The following is a 15,004-nucleotide window of genomic DNA, read 5'->3' on the forward strand; positions in this document are numbered from 1 at the left end:
CTGTGCCAAAACCCTGCTGTGGTATTGATAAATAGTATTGGTTTCGTTATCAAAGCCCTCTACTTTAGTTTTTGCCATATTTACATCACCACCATAAAGAGCATGTTGAATATTGATGTTGTTTAAACTATTTAAACAAGCTATAGATTATTTCCTGTAATTTTTCTGTTGTTCTTTATCCAGGACAGCTATTTTCTATTAGGTTAATATTGAGATCTGTGTAAAGCCATAAGTTTTCATCTATTCTTAAATAACAAAACTGGTCTATGTTAACTATTTCCAAGAATTGTTTTCTTAGTTCTAAACAACCTCTTCTCAATATATCCACATTGGAATTACAGTAGTCATTATTTTTCCCTTCATATTGACATTGAATTTTCTTTAACTTTTTGATTATGCCATTTGAGAAATATTTACCTTCCTGAAGGTGACATAGTATCAGTGTAGTAATATTTGATATCAGGGATTGGTCCCATTAAATTTTCATTTTCCTTTGTATCGAACAAATGTGTTAAATATCCGTTCTTTAATTAGTTCAAATAAAATGTTTTTGGAAATTGACTAGTGTTCCTTTATACAAACTGCTGCTACTATAATTTTCGGCATAATAGTTTGATCTTCAATAACATTAATTTAGTTCATTTGTAGACAGTATACGTCTTTCTTGTATTTTCAACACAGTACCTCAGAATGAACTGCGAATGATAATCTTTAGTATAATGAGCTATAAATTTATAATCAGTGTGTTTTTTAGATATCCACCTACAGAATTGATGATTTGTGTTAAATTTATAAACAATATAATCAGTAAAATTGTGAACTATTATGAAATTTAGAATATATATTCTATTTCTTTTTAAGATTCATAAACAAAACATACATATTTTTCAGTATAAATACCAGGAATTTTATTTGGGCATCCATTTTCACAACTCTTTAACTGTTTTCCTATAAAAACATTATTGCACCTTCAAAATTAAAAAAAATTTAATTCACCATTAACATAGGAACCATATTTACTACACTTTTGATAACCTTTGACAATATACTCTTTACTAAATATACTCTTATGTACACAATAAATTTGTATTTTGGGTTGAATCTAACAATAATGATTTTTAATTTCTGCTTCTGGATTACAGTTTCTACATTTTCCAAAGCCACACACAAGTTCTTCAGATCTTAGACAAATCCTGTTACATTCTTCACAAGCATGGGCTGTAACATAAAATTCTTTGTGATTGTTGAAACATTCTTATGACAGTATATATTACATTTTTCACAATATATCTTATTTCCCACAGTGTTGTGTACTGTTTGGTACCAGTGCATACTGCACATATTTTTCTTCCTATCTTACATTTATGTTTGTTCTTGTTTTATATGTTTTTTTATATTCATCACAGAAATGTGATGATGCTAAGAGTGCTGACGTACTGTTAATAACATCGAAATGGATGCACTTTTTATGCAGATAATTTGTATTCCTGTCTCAGGACCACGATAAGTAACTGAATTGAAATTTTCAGTGCACATAACATTTATTTGAGTGTACAGTTGTTACTCAGCACTTTTAATATCAGCATTTCACTGTATTTGCCTAATTGGGTACATAATATGATGGTACTCTCTTTCTTACTTGTTTTTATATCCTTTTCTAATTTTCTTAAATTTGCCGGTAGTTAGCTCTTTAACATACGATCTATCTGATATGTTAATGTAACTATGTTACTCTAAGACATCATAGGTTACTACTATGATTCATTCTAGTAATACACCTTTTAGTCCTTTCATCATCAGAAAAATTTATTATTTTATTACCTTTCCTACCTCTTTTAATTGCTAACATTTGACTATTAAATTTAGTACTTGCTATTTCAATAAACTCATCAGATGTTAATGTATCTCTGATTTTATTGCTTAAAACTTGAACAGAGTCTTAACTATTATTTCATCTCTGATTTTCCGTAGAAAAGAATAAATTTTTTTGGGGTTTGTTGATATATGCATCTTATCTACTTTTCAAAATTTTGCTCTCGTTTTAGCTACTTATACCATAGAATTAAGAGGTCTGTTTTCTCAGTAACAGCATTTAGATTACTAATATTACCGTCATTAAAGAAAATTTTATAGTCAACAGACCAAGCGTAAATTTTCATTAAATTTAGATTGTATTTGCTTAAAATCAAGTAGATCCTTTTTGACTCCTTGTTCCTTTTTTCTTGCTCAAATGGTTTGCTGCTGAATGGATAATTTAGTCTAGTCTCACTATTTTTTATTTTCTCGTAAGTCTTTTCAAAAACATCATCAATACTGTAAAAATAGTTTATATTAGGAAAATTTTGTCTTGTTTCAGTCGTTTGGAATGATTCTTGATGAAATGAAAAATCTTGTAAAATAAATGAACTGATTAATTCTGCTTTACTCAATTTACTGTATCCTCTCATACCAAGATTCTTAGCTCTGATTTTGGGATAAGCTACACTCATGTTATTAAGAGTCCTTGCAGAAACATGTAAATTATGTCTTATAATTTAATTATTAGATTCATCTTTTCTTATTCTGTTATTATTAATTATATTACTACTTATACAATAATCACAAATATTGGTAATCAAAATATCCACAGGTGTACTGCCGGTCTATAGTGTCCAACGGGCCCAATATTTCGGCCATCAAACATGTCGCCATCATCAGGTGAACTGACGGACTGAGCTCCTGTGAACGTGCCGACACGGAGATCTGTACGCTATGGCTGCTCAGGGGAAACTGGGTTCGGTCGCGGCGTCGGCCGATTTAAATACCCTCCGCCCGCGGCGCGCTCCCTCCGCCGTCCGCGCCCAGCGCCACGGTAGCGCGGTGGAAGAGATTGCGACTGCGTCTGAGATGACGTCGGTGTGATGGCTCTGTCCGCCGTGGTCGTCACAACTATACGTTTGCTCGATTTACTCTTGATTAACCCAATCGCTGGTTCCCAAGCCTTGCTAAGATTATAGCCACAGTCACGGTTTATGGGATCGTCATTGGTGCGAATTTCGATGGCCTCTCTAACAACGCTGTCCCAGTATCTCGACGTCTGTACCAGAATCCTCGTGCGTTCGTACTCCATAGCGTGATTTTCCGACAAACAATGTTCAGCGATCGCCGACTTGCTCGAATACATCAGTCGAGTGTGCCTCTGGTGTTCACGGCATCGATCCTCGACGGTACGCATCGTCTGATCAATAAACGACTTGCCACATTGACACAGAATCTGGTACACGCCGGCCTTCCACAAACCGAGGTCATCTTTGGCGCTCCCCACCAGTGCACGAGTTTTATTCGGAGGACAAAACACAGTTCCGACCAGGTATTTCTTCAGTATGCGGGCGATTTTCCCCGAGAGTGGGCCTGTGTATGGAATAAATGCAGTGCCTACCTCCTCTCTCGTGACTTCATCCATCTCAACAGGTTGTGATGCAGTGGTTGGGCGGAGAGCACGTTGGATCTGCCACTCTGAGTACCCATTTTTTTCGAAATACAGCTCTCAGATGTTCCAATTCCTGGGGTATTTAGTATCATATACTCTTACATTATATTCTTTTATAAACTGTCTACACATTGTCCTACAACCATCTTTTGTTTATTTTTGTGAAGTAAAATTATCAGTTGACTTCTCAGTTTTACAATATTTACACTGTTTAGATTGCAGGGATTGGCTTCATATGGAAAAAATTTATTAGTAAAAGCAAAATCTCTACTTTTGCAACGTATCTTTTAATATTTTTATTACCTGGTTTATTACAGTCAATTCAAAATGCAGATAAATCAGCTGTATCAGGTATTACTAATTTTTTGTGAATTCATTATATTCGTAGAATAAATTCAACTATGTATTTCTGTATGTAAACACAGATTTTATTCCAGTAGGTATTCCTGGAAATTCTCTAGTTATAATGCCTCATCTTTTATTTTCAAAATTACATACATATATTTCCATATGTAAAGTTCATTAAAGAACCAAAAGGTTTTTGCTGTATATGTGATTACTATGCCATTTAATTAAAGGTCTTAATGTGATCCCACACTAGACATTGGCTTAGAATATCCTATGAAAAAATCAAATGTATCGGTTTTATCATATATATCGTATTGTCAACAAATAAAACAACTTCACCACTAAGTTGGTGTATTGCATATATTTTTCTTAAATCTTGCAGTAAATATGTTAACCATTTAGGTATTAGCTATGATTTCATATAACTACCTACCCACACCCACTTCTGATAAAAATATACAAAATTTCATTCACAAATGATAAGTGATCAAACTTTTTTATTTGGCAGAAGGCTTCAACTCATTCAGATGAAAGAACTAAAATTGTTTTTCATATAGATGTCCATATTTTTTACCATACAAGGTTTGAATAACACAGATATCATCTTGGAATAAATCTAAATGTTACCCATTATAATATAGATGCATTATTGCTCAATCGGCATCAGTGTGTTCTAAATCTCATGCTTGACCAATTTCATTAACCAAAACTTCTAATAGATTTCTTTCATCTTTTGGTGTACTCCAATCAGTCTCCAACTACCTCAACTCATTGTCATCTACATGTAATTACACTAGATCATTATTCATAGTTGGATAAAACACATGACCTAACACTGTACTATTACCATGTACATCCTTTGGATATTGTTGAACATATATTTAATTATTATATACATATCTTTTATTTTTAATTAAAATGTCAGGATTACTATCACCTTGATGAAATTGAATTTCAATATATTTTTGTTGTAAGTGAAACGATTCAAAAATGGTTTAAATGGCTCTGACACTATGGGACTTAGAACTACTTAAACCTAACTACCCTAAGGACATTTCACACATCCATGCCTGAGGCAGGTTTCGAACCTGCTACCGTAGCGGTCTCGTGGTTCCAGACTGCAGCGCGTAGAACTGCTCTGCCACTCCAGCTATCGTAAGTGAAATGCTGACTTCGTTACTTGTAACACCGTTTTAGTTGCACCTTTATAATACGATTCTATATTTTTTCATTCCATTTATACACAGTACCCCTACAGTCAGTATTCATATCTTTTACACCAGATTGAGACTTATTCATAAATTTTAAGGTCTCTTCACTTAACTTACCATAAATTTCAAGCTCCTATGTGTCCTGAAATATCATTAATGCTTCACTAAATACATCACTCACCTGAATATGTTTTGTATCTTCCTGAATAGCTAAGTAACCATATAATCAAATCTTTCATTACTTTACTCTTTTCACCTCTCATATTATTTTCACAAACAATAATACTTGAAGTACCTTCATTTTAAAAGGTTATAAGATGTGATTAAAATAGATGAAAAGTAACGAAATGGTGCTACCTAAATATGAAATTTATCAATGCGCCACGTATTTGTATTTGATTTTGAAAAGTTCTAATAAAAGTAATTTTTATTACATGGAGTCACACATCGATCTCATCAACAACAAACATACATGTAATAATCAGTACATATTTATGAATATTTCTGAAAAATATGAACTATGATTTAATGCTTAAGACGTGGCTAAACGTTTAGAATTTATAAATACAAGAAGTGCAATATCAGCTTATGTTAGAGAAAAATATAGGAGAAATCATAAGGGTTTGAAGGGTACTGATTCGAAACCCTTGTATCCAGACACAAATTTTATTAATTGACCAGGTCTGTATTCATTAATCATGAAATAAAAAACGAGATTAGTAGAAAGTTTCCAAAATTCGGTTTATGAAGAAGTTCTACCTTCAATTCATAAACATAGAGAATACAAAATTAAAGAGATATATTCAGGTCAAATAACTCACTTCGAAAATATAAACACATTATTGATAAACACATTGTAAATTAAAATTGGATATTTAAATAAAGGTATGGAAATAGTACAATAAACAAAATAAGAGAAATAGATACTTCATATTGGTCCTGAAACATCTGATCAGAATTTAAGATCAACTTTTGTTGTTTTAAAATTATTTGATAAATTTTCTAATATAATTATTGAGTTATTAGAGCACAATAAAAAAAATTACAAAGGCAATTGCATAGAATCGAAAATATTCATCCAAATTGTGAACAAATGTTAATTCTTAATTTTAATACTTATTCAGTAAATTTACATCAGAGGATGAGAGAAACTTCGATAATTATTGGGTGGCATAATTATTTTAATACTTTGTATAGTTAATCATAAGAACTACTAGTTAATGATATAATCTCTCATCATCAAGCATAAATTTTTTAATTACAATTCTACACATTGGACAAGTACAATGATCTGGATGAACTCACCAATTATTAATACATTCTTTAATAAAAATATAATTAAATTTAGTTTTAGCAAATTGATAATCTTGATCAATAAAGTATACAGACCAATCTTCATCTGTAGTAAATAATATTTCATAAGTTTTTAATATATTTGAAGAAGCAATTCAAATAATTTTTGACAGCTTAAAATATTTCACCAGTAAACTTTATCTTTACATTCTTTTACAAAATCTTCAGATAATTTTTGTGTGTGTGATATATAGTCCCAATTTAATTTATCATGAAAGCCTCTCATAAAATCCTCACATAATTTATCATTATGTGCAGTATTGTTCCAGTCTAATTTATCCTGAAATTCTTACATGAAGTTTTCAGATAATTCTTGATCATCTGATAAATACTCCCAATCTAATTTATCTTGAAAATCTTGCATAAAGACTTTGGATTATACTTGTTATGTTAATATTATATTTCAGTGTATTTTATTCAGATATTCTGTTCTAAATTTTTCAGACAATATTTGTTTCATCGATACATAAGACCTAGTTTATCTTGAAACTCTCCTATGAAATTTTTAGCCCATGTACCTTGTGATACTTTATTCCAGTATATTCTATCTTCAAAGTTTCTTGTAGGACCCACAGATAATTTTGCTTTATTTGATGTAATATTAAAATATAATTTATGGTCAAATTGTCTTATGAAAATTTTTAATAAGTTTTGATATGATCTTATATTCCAATCGAATTTGTCTTACAATTATCTCTTAAAACCTTCAGATAAATTCCATGTCTATGATAAAGTACACCAACTATTGTTATCTTGAAATTCTCGAACACATTCTTCAGATAAATTTTGTATTGTAAAAATGTGAATGGAAGATCTAATTTGTTTTGAATTTCTCGCGTAAAATCTTTAGTTAACAGAAAATGTGTTGATATATAATTACATTCTCTATTATTATACAGATTTTTCTTTTTAATATAATCAAAAATTTTATTTCTACATGTTTAAGTTGTTTAATGCAATTTGTATAATTCCTCAAAAGTCTAATTTTCCAAATTATAAATAATCAGTGCAGTAAGTTTTTCGTTTCCTAGTTTAGAATATCCTTTAATTCCTATTTCTTTCTCTTTAGTTTTTATTTCCTATATATTAGATGCAGTCTTCACATTGTGTGCAGTTTTTCGAATGTTGTTGTTGATAAGATCAATAAGATACCTTTTTCTAAGTTTAGAATAACCTCTTATTTCTAATTGTTTTGCTATCGCTTTTAGTTCACTTACTTTTAGGCTGTTCATTTATAAGAAATGTTTTTATCAGAAAAATATAAAACTATCTATTTATTATTCGGGAAAAATGTAGTGATTACTAAATGACATTTTATGTTTATTCATTATCGAATGACATTTCTTACAAGCAGAAAGTCTGAAGTAAATAACAAAAGCAAGTCAAATTTCATAAAATCTTTAAATAATTATAACATATAATATGAGGAGTTTTTAGAATGGCAAACATTTATACACCTAAAATGATACAGATTTAATAGTGATGAAACCTCCCTACAAAATATGAAATTAAATTTGTTATATAAATGTTTTGGAGGACTAGCCATTACTTGAAACTTTAGCTCTATTTTTAATGTATTCAAAAACAATACAAGTATCTTCTTCATTCAGACTTTATAAAAAAATTCACATTCTCATCAGTTAACTGATCTACTAATGTATATATATATATATATATATATATATATATATATATCATGAGGGTAACACACAGATAGGAAATGTGAAAGTGTTATTTTTTCATTCATATTGTACAATAAATGTACATATACACATTTTTATTTATAAAAATAAAAACGCTAATCAATATTGTTTTCTTTTAAATAGAACAAATTGCAAGTACAACTGCTTCTGCTGTCAACCATTACTGAATATATTTAACAGGGCTGTTGGCAACAATAAGGAAGTTTCTGTGATAACTGACAAAGAGAATAAGCTCTGGTTTAAGGCGAAGTATGTTGCAGAGATACTGGAAGCTAAAAATCTCCCAAAAGCGATTTGTGACAATGCTAGAGAAAAACACTGTAATATTTATAAAAATTTAAAAGTAAACAGTTTGTTCATCTCACCAAATTTGCATCTGAATTAACTGTTCCAGATTCATATTCCTTAGAATGCTTAGGTAATTCAATCATAAAAACACCACGAAAGTATCTTATTTTTAATTGTTTAACAAGTTTTACTGTATCAAAATTACTTAATGCATTAGGACAAACATGCATTATTTTGTATAATTTTTTTTATTCCAGCTCCTCCTTTCTTCTCCATTATTAAATTATGTCTTTTCTGTTATTCTAATACTGTAACACATTTGACTTGTCCATTACTGCTTTTGCAATACCAGCTGCTCCACCAGGTAGTGAACCAATAGACGCTAAATATGGTTCCGTTGCCAGTAATAGAGGAAGAAATCTTCCTTTGTGTTTTGCTAGTCCTGAATCTTTTTTCCTTTTGTTAGTTATTTAATAATGTTTTTCACAACAGACATGCCACACATTATGAGTAAATTACCATCAGCTTTTATCTCTTTTTCTTTTTTGTGCATCAGTTAAAAACTTATCAATACGATGTAACTGATCATTATTTAGTTTAATTTTAATTGATTTTGGTTTAGTTTTCCCATGATTTTCACATTTCCTAAATATGTGTTGTAACTCATTCAAAAATATACTCAGATATGGTATTCCTTTTTGAGTATTAGAAATAAAATCACTAAATTCATTTGTTAATATCTGTCTTTTTCTTTATGATAATTTTTACTTCCAGCTAATTCTTCTCCGTGAATAACTGCTAACCGATTGATTAAATCACTAGCATCATTCATCGAAACATAATAAGTCGGTTTTTGTGTATTGTTTTTATTAAGTGTTCACCTAGTTTCTCATCTTCTTCTCAAGACACTCATCTTAATTTTGGGAAGTGGTCATAAAAAATTCCTTTTATCAATTGAATAATATTTATACCTTTACTTGAATTTATTTTATTCGAATTTTTTTTCAGAATATAATGCTTCTTGATGGTACAAAATATCTGCATAATCTGATAAATCAACACCATCAAATTTCTTATGGGTGTCATGTACAGTAATGTGTTTACTAGTTAACAGGTTCATTAGTCCATTGGTAACGTCATATGTCTTATCACCAACAGGTAATTTATTTCCATCAAATTCTACTAGTAATTTACCAATATATTTAAAGGTAAGAACAGGTCTTAATTCAAAAACTGTGTCTTCACTATGGTTGACATTCCTTAAGATTATTTTGCTAATACTTATTTTACTGACATCTCTCTTCTTTATATTTTTAGCAGCATCCTGAGCTTGTGCTAACTTTTTTCTGTTTCACCCCGTCATTATATTTTGTCAATAAATCTTGTATCTCTGACTGACTTAGCATACTGTGAAATTGAAGACTTTTGTATTGTTTAATTTGGGGCTTATCTAGATATTCTTCTTGATGATGATGAGCGTAAGGAATAACTTGTTTTCCAACTTTTCTTTTTTCTTCAATAGCATTCAGCACATTATTGCCTAATCCTTCAATTACTTGTTTAACTTTTCGATTGCATCAATAACAGGTTGGTATTATTACTTTATATTTTTCATATTCTGCTCATTGTTGTTTCTTCCAAAACTGGAATTCTTCTACCAATTCTTCATTCTTTGTTTCATTGTTTTATTAACAGTCTATGAGTCATAATTTAAAAACACGAATGAAATTTATTTTTTATGTATTGATTAATATAAATTAGTAAGGTAATACATTCTGATTTTACACTTATCAAAAAATAGCAACCATGTGTATCTGGCCCACTGGGCACCATTTAGTTTTTTCATTAGTCTATGAACAATAAATATAATGTTGATCAATAATAATTTTCATATTCTATTACATAGATAAGAGCTTCTCTAAATCATTTATAAGTTCATGTAAAATACTAACAGTATGGTCTAATAGATATGCAGTATTATCTTTTATATCTGTATTTCCCTTCATTATATTTTCTAGTCATATATTTTGTAAAAATCCAAATTTATGATTCTAACATTTACTAGACATTTCTTTAAAATCACTACATTTTAAAGCACCATCAACAAATGCATAGTAGATATGATAAAATTTGAATCAACATGTCTAAAAATATTTTAAAAATTTAGACATCCCTTACTAACTGGTATTTTTGAATATGTCTGAGTTAAATAAAGATAATCTATTCCTTTATACGTTTGTCTAGTAAAATATTATCTAACTACATCTTCAATTTCAAGAATGATATCATTCAATACTACAAGTGAATTATCTTTGCATTGTTTCATTGGTATTATTGTTTTCAATAATCTTCTTATTATTTTTATCTTCAACTTCTATTACATATTTTTATATATTTTTGATATTTCGGTTGATTTAAACTTTTTGAATAAACATAAAAGAAAATTATCTTATTCCAGTTTAATTATGCTGGAGCTAGAATATAATTGCCAATCATTAATGTAGTTTTTCCACAACCACTTGGACATATTGTAACACACTGAATAGTGTGAGGTAAGAGTTTACTGTGTTTATGTTCTGATTTCTTCTTTTGAATACTTATTTTATGTTCTTGATCTGTTCTAATTTAATTAAATAAAATTGTATTAATATCAAAAGAGTCGCTGATTTCAACTGAGTGGTTAGTCATCTGTTCTCAAAAAAACGTGACTGTACCTAGATGAAAAGTTATGGCATATTGCACTTGTTCGCTTTATACAGCATTTCGAACTACAACTACTACACAAAAAATCATAAATTTTATTATGTTGAAGCAACGACAGAAATTCCTGTTTGCCAATATACTTAGATAAGCCTGGAACATTTTTTTCAATCAAAAACCCATATATTCATTCACTTTGTGTTCCTTGCGGGAGTGTTAACAAGTGCGAAACGAAATGGCAGTTTTTCATCACATTAGCCTGTCAGGTGGAAAGCAGGACATCAGCACTTTACATGAACTGTGTAGCTATCATCAGCAGAAGCTTAGTAAAGCAATACAACTAAGAAGTATCTCATCACCTTGTTAGTGAAGTAAGAAGACACATCGTTAACGCAAGAAGGCATACTGAATACTGTTACGGACCAGTCTGTTGGTTACCACTTGTGTTACACAAGTACGACGCATTTTGAATCGCTGATACATTCACATTAGGAAAGCCTATTCAGTCATTACAAGTGACATTGGGTCAACACCAGCCGATATTTCGCACTATAAATACTCCAGCATCTGAGTTCACAAGGTGGTTGGTCAGAAGAAGTGATGGTGTACAGGACACGCGTACTCGATTCTCTGACGCGGTATTAACACTGGGTATAAGTCTGTTGTAGATTTCTTGCTTATACTAAACACCGCCAACAGCTGTGGGAGAGATGTCTTCCTCTCTGCAAGCACAAGTCACGAGTTTGACCCAGCTGACAGCTTCCAACACAGATGGAAAGGCCTGGGGTCTTCTGTGTCGATTTGGGCCATGACACAAGCGTTACTGAGGAGCCAAGGCCCTACCGACGCAGTAGGCCAGGGACAGTGCACTTCTCTACAACACAAGAATGGCCATTGTGGTTCAGAGAGCAGAGATAAGCAACAGTTACAGGGGGGGGATTGAGGACCTGCTAGGCCAACGTGTGTAAGGCACATATGCATGTGCCACCTTTTTCGACTGCTGAGCGTGAAGACGCAGCATCCATTTCCTGAGTAGCTCATGAATCGCCTGGACAAGCAGCGGCAGAGGACTGCCATAGCTTCCCAAAGGGAGAGATGTATTTGCGGAAATAAATGATTGAAAGTCACTCTTCTAGGTTAAACCACCTCGTCTTCCTGCAGGAAATGGCAAGTGGCGAACTGGGAGAGTGCCTCCTGACATACCATTCATCTGCCTTGCCTCCCTGCAACATGAAAGCAACTGAAATTTTAAATACAATTATCATTCAGAGTGATGTCAAATTATATATTGATATAAAAGATAGTACTGGAAGTTTGTTTGGATTTAGTAACCAAATTATTGAAGCTGATAAAACGCTATTGCTAATGATGTTCCCAAATTTAAACTTTGCGAATTAATCAATACAAATATTAATCTAGCAGATGGAATGTTTGTGAAGTATACTGATTATTTTCATTGAGAAACTTATAACATAGCATCGACCAAGCCTAGAGCTGAATTTAGTGGAACAGTAATTCATGAACAACATTATCAAGTATATGTTCCATTTCTTAATACTATACATCAATAAGAAATAACTGTAACTGAAGAAAACGATAATCTGATTGACTTCAATGGTACTGCTGTCACAGTTGTTTTAGAATTTTTAAAATCAATTTCAACTTTTATACATAATGAATAAAACAGAGAGCTATCGATTCTACTCACTCCCTGCGAATGAGAAATCAAAAAATAATCAAATGTTTCTAATAATAATGCTCAGTGATACATGAGCTTCAGTATTACTGGAGTTGATGGTACAGATTATCCTACTGATGGTGGTAAATCTAATACAAATTAATTTATGGTGATGTGGCAAAGCTATTTGATATTATAACCATAAAAGAAGTAAATAATGTTACGTTCACAATAGAGTATACTTCTGGTTCATCATCAGCATTGTTGTGTTTGACTTCATCTGTTAATGATAAAATGAGTATGGAAGGACATATTCTTGATAATGGTGAGGTAAGAAATATTAAGTGTTTTATTCACTGAATCTGTTAGGCAGTTACCTTAGGGACTATAAAGAAGTTTTACATGAAGGGGATCTTACTGTAACTTTTACTTGGAGTTGCAGTGCTGTAGGTGCTCTTCTTAAATGGGCCAACTTCAATTATGCTGGAGTTGAAATAAATGATACACTTCCCAAAAAAGTAAAATAGTGGGAGAATCTTTGGAAAGCAGTATAGCTATTATTAAATATGAACTGATTTACGAGCTTCAACTATGAGGAAATATATTGAAAAATTCTAAAATTCCAATATCTTTCTATAAACTACAAATAGTTAAGGCAGCAGGATTAAGTGGGAAGAACAATTTCTAGGTCTATATCACACAGTAATATAATACAGTAGAGTTATATATGCCTTATTTTAGTTTTGTTGTGTTTTAGACTAATAGAAAATATCAGTTGACTGATTCTTCATTATATGATCACATTAAACTTCAGAATATTTACATTAAAATGGGAAGAATGAAACATTTCCTCAAAAAATATGGAATTTGTATCAATAAAATTATTATCTGGAGGCATATGACGCATTTTTTTTGTTTTAAACGAGTTACACAGTTTAGAGAAGATGTGGATATTTAATTTCATAATGAACTAACGTATCTATGTGATTAACATGACTCGCAAAAAGAATATTGCTACCATTCAGAGGACTACGATGAAATTATTTTCAACATTCAATGATAAAATACCGAAGGATAGAATAGCCTACACAGTTATGTAAGGAAAGAAGACTCTCAAATTTGATGCACAACACAGAATATTAACCAAGAATTTTAAGATGAAAATTGTGTATCTAATCATTTCCGATTTTATTTGTTATTATTTTTCTGAATAATTCTTTTCATTTAGATTATTTTAGCATTTTGACTTTTTGTTTTTGAGTGAGAAATTAACCAAAATAGATCCATTCAGCAGACTGTTTTGTGGAAAATATCCTTTCTCTAGAGTGACTCGTGCCTGACTGTAGTAGTATTTATCACTATGCAGTGTGACCAGGATGTCGCGCCACACTGTCACACCAGAGTTTCCTGGACGGCTTTAGCAGCTGCAGCTGGTTCAGGAAACCTCTAACAAATGTCTCATTTTGTTCTTGAATCAACTTCGTTCCTCAAATGCCAACTATATGTACGTTTTACGAATGTTATTTCTTTGCTCTGTGGGGCACAGCTGAATAGCTATGAAATTGGTTTGTCTAGCTGATACTATTGTTATTTGCTATCTTCATCCACTGCTTGAGTCCATCCAAAAGAAGACGAGAACCTCCACTGTCAGCAGCTCTACCATCTACACAAGTTGTTACAAAGACGCTATCGACAGGGGATCTCAAGTTGATTCCGTATTTCTAGATTTCCGGAAAGCTTTTGACACAGTTCCTCACAAGCGACTTCTAATCAAGCTGTGGAGCTATGGGGTATCTTCTCAGTTGTGCGACTGGATTCGTGATTTCCTGTCAGGAAGGTCGCAGTTCGTAGTAATAGACGGCAAATCATCGAGTAAAACTGAAGTGATATCAGGTGTTCCCCAGGGAAGCGTCCTGGGACCTCTACTGTTCCTGATCTATATAAATGACCTGGGTGACAATCTGAGCAGTTCTCTTAGACTGTTCGCAGATGATGCTGTAATTTACCGTCTAGTAAGGTCATCCGAAGACCAGTATCAGTTGCAAAGCGGTTTAGAAATGATTGCTGTATGGTGTGTCAGGTGGCAGCTGACGCTAAATAACGAAAAGTGTGAGATGATCCACATGAGTTCCAAAAGAAATCCGTTGGAATTCTATTACTCGATAAATAGTACAATTCTCAAGGCTGTCAATTCAACTAAGTACCTGGGTGTTAAAATTACGAACAACTTCAGTTGGAAGGACCACATAGATAA

This window comes from Schistocerca gregaria, chromosome X (assembly GCF_023897955.1).
Source record: "Schistocerca gregaria isolate iqSchGreg1 chromosome X, iqSchGreg1.2, whole genome shotgun sequence".
In the NCBI taxonomy this organism is placed as follows: domain Eukaryota; kingdom Metazoa; phylum Arthropoda; class Insecta; order Orthoptera; family Acrididae; genus Schistocerca; species Schistocerca gregaria.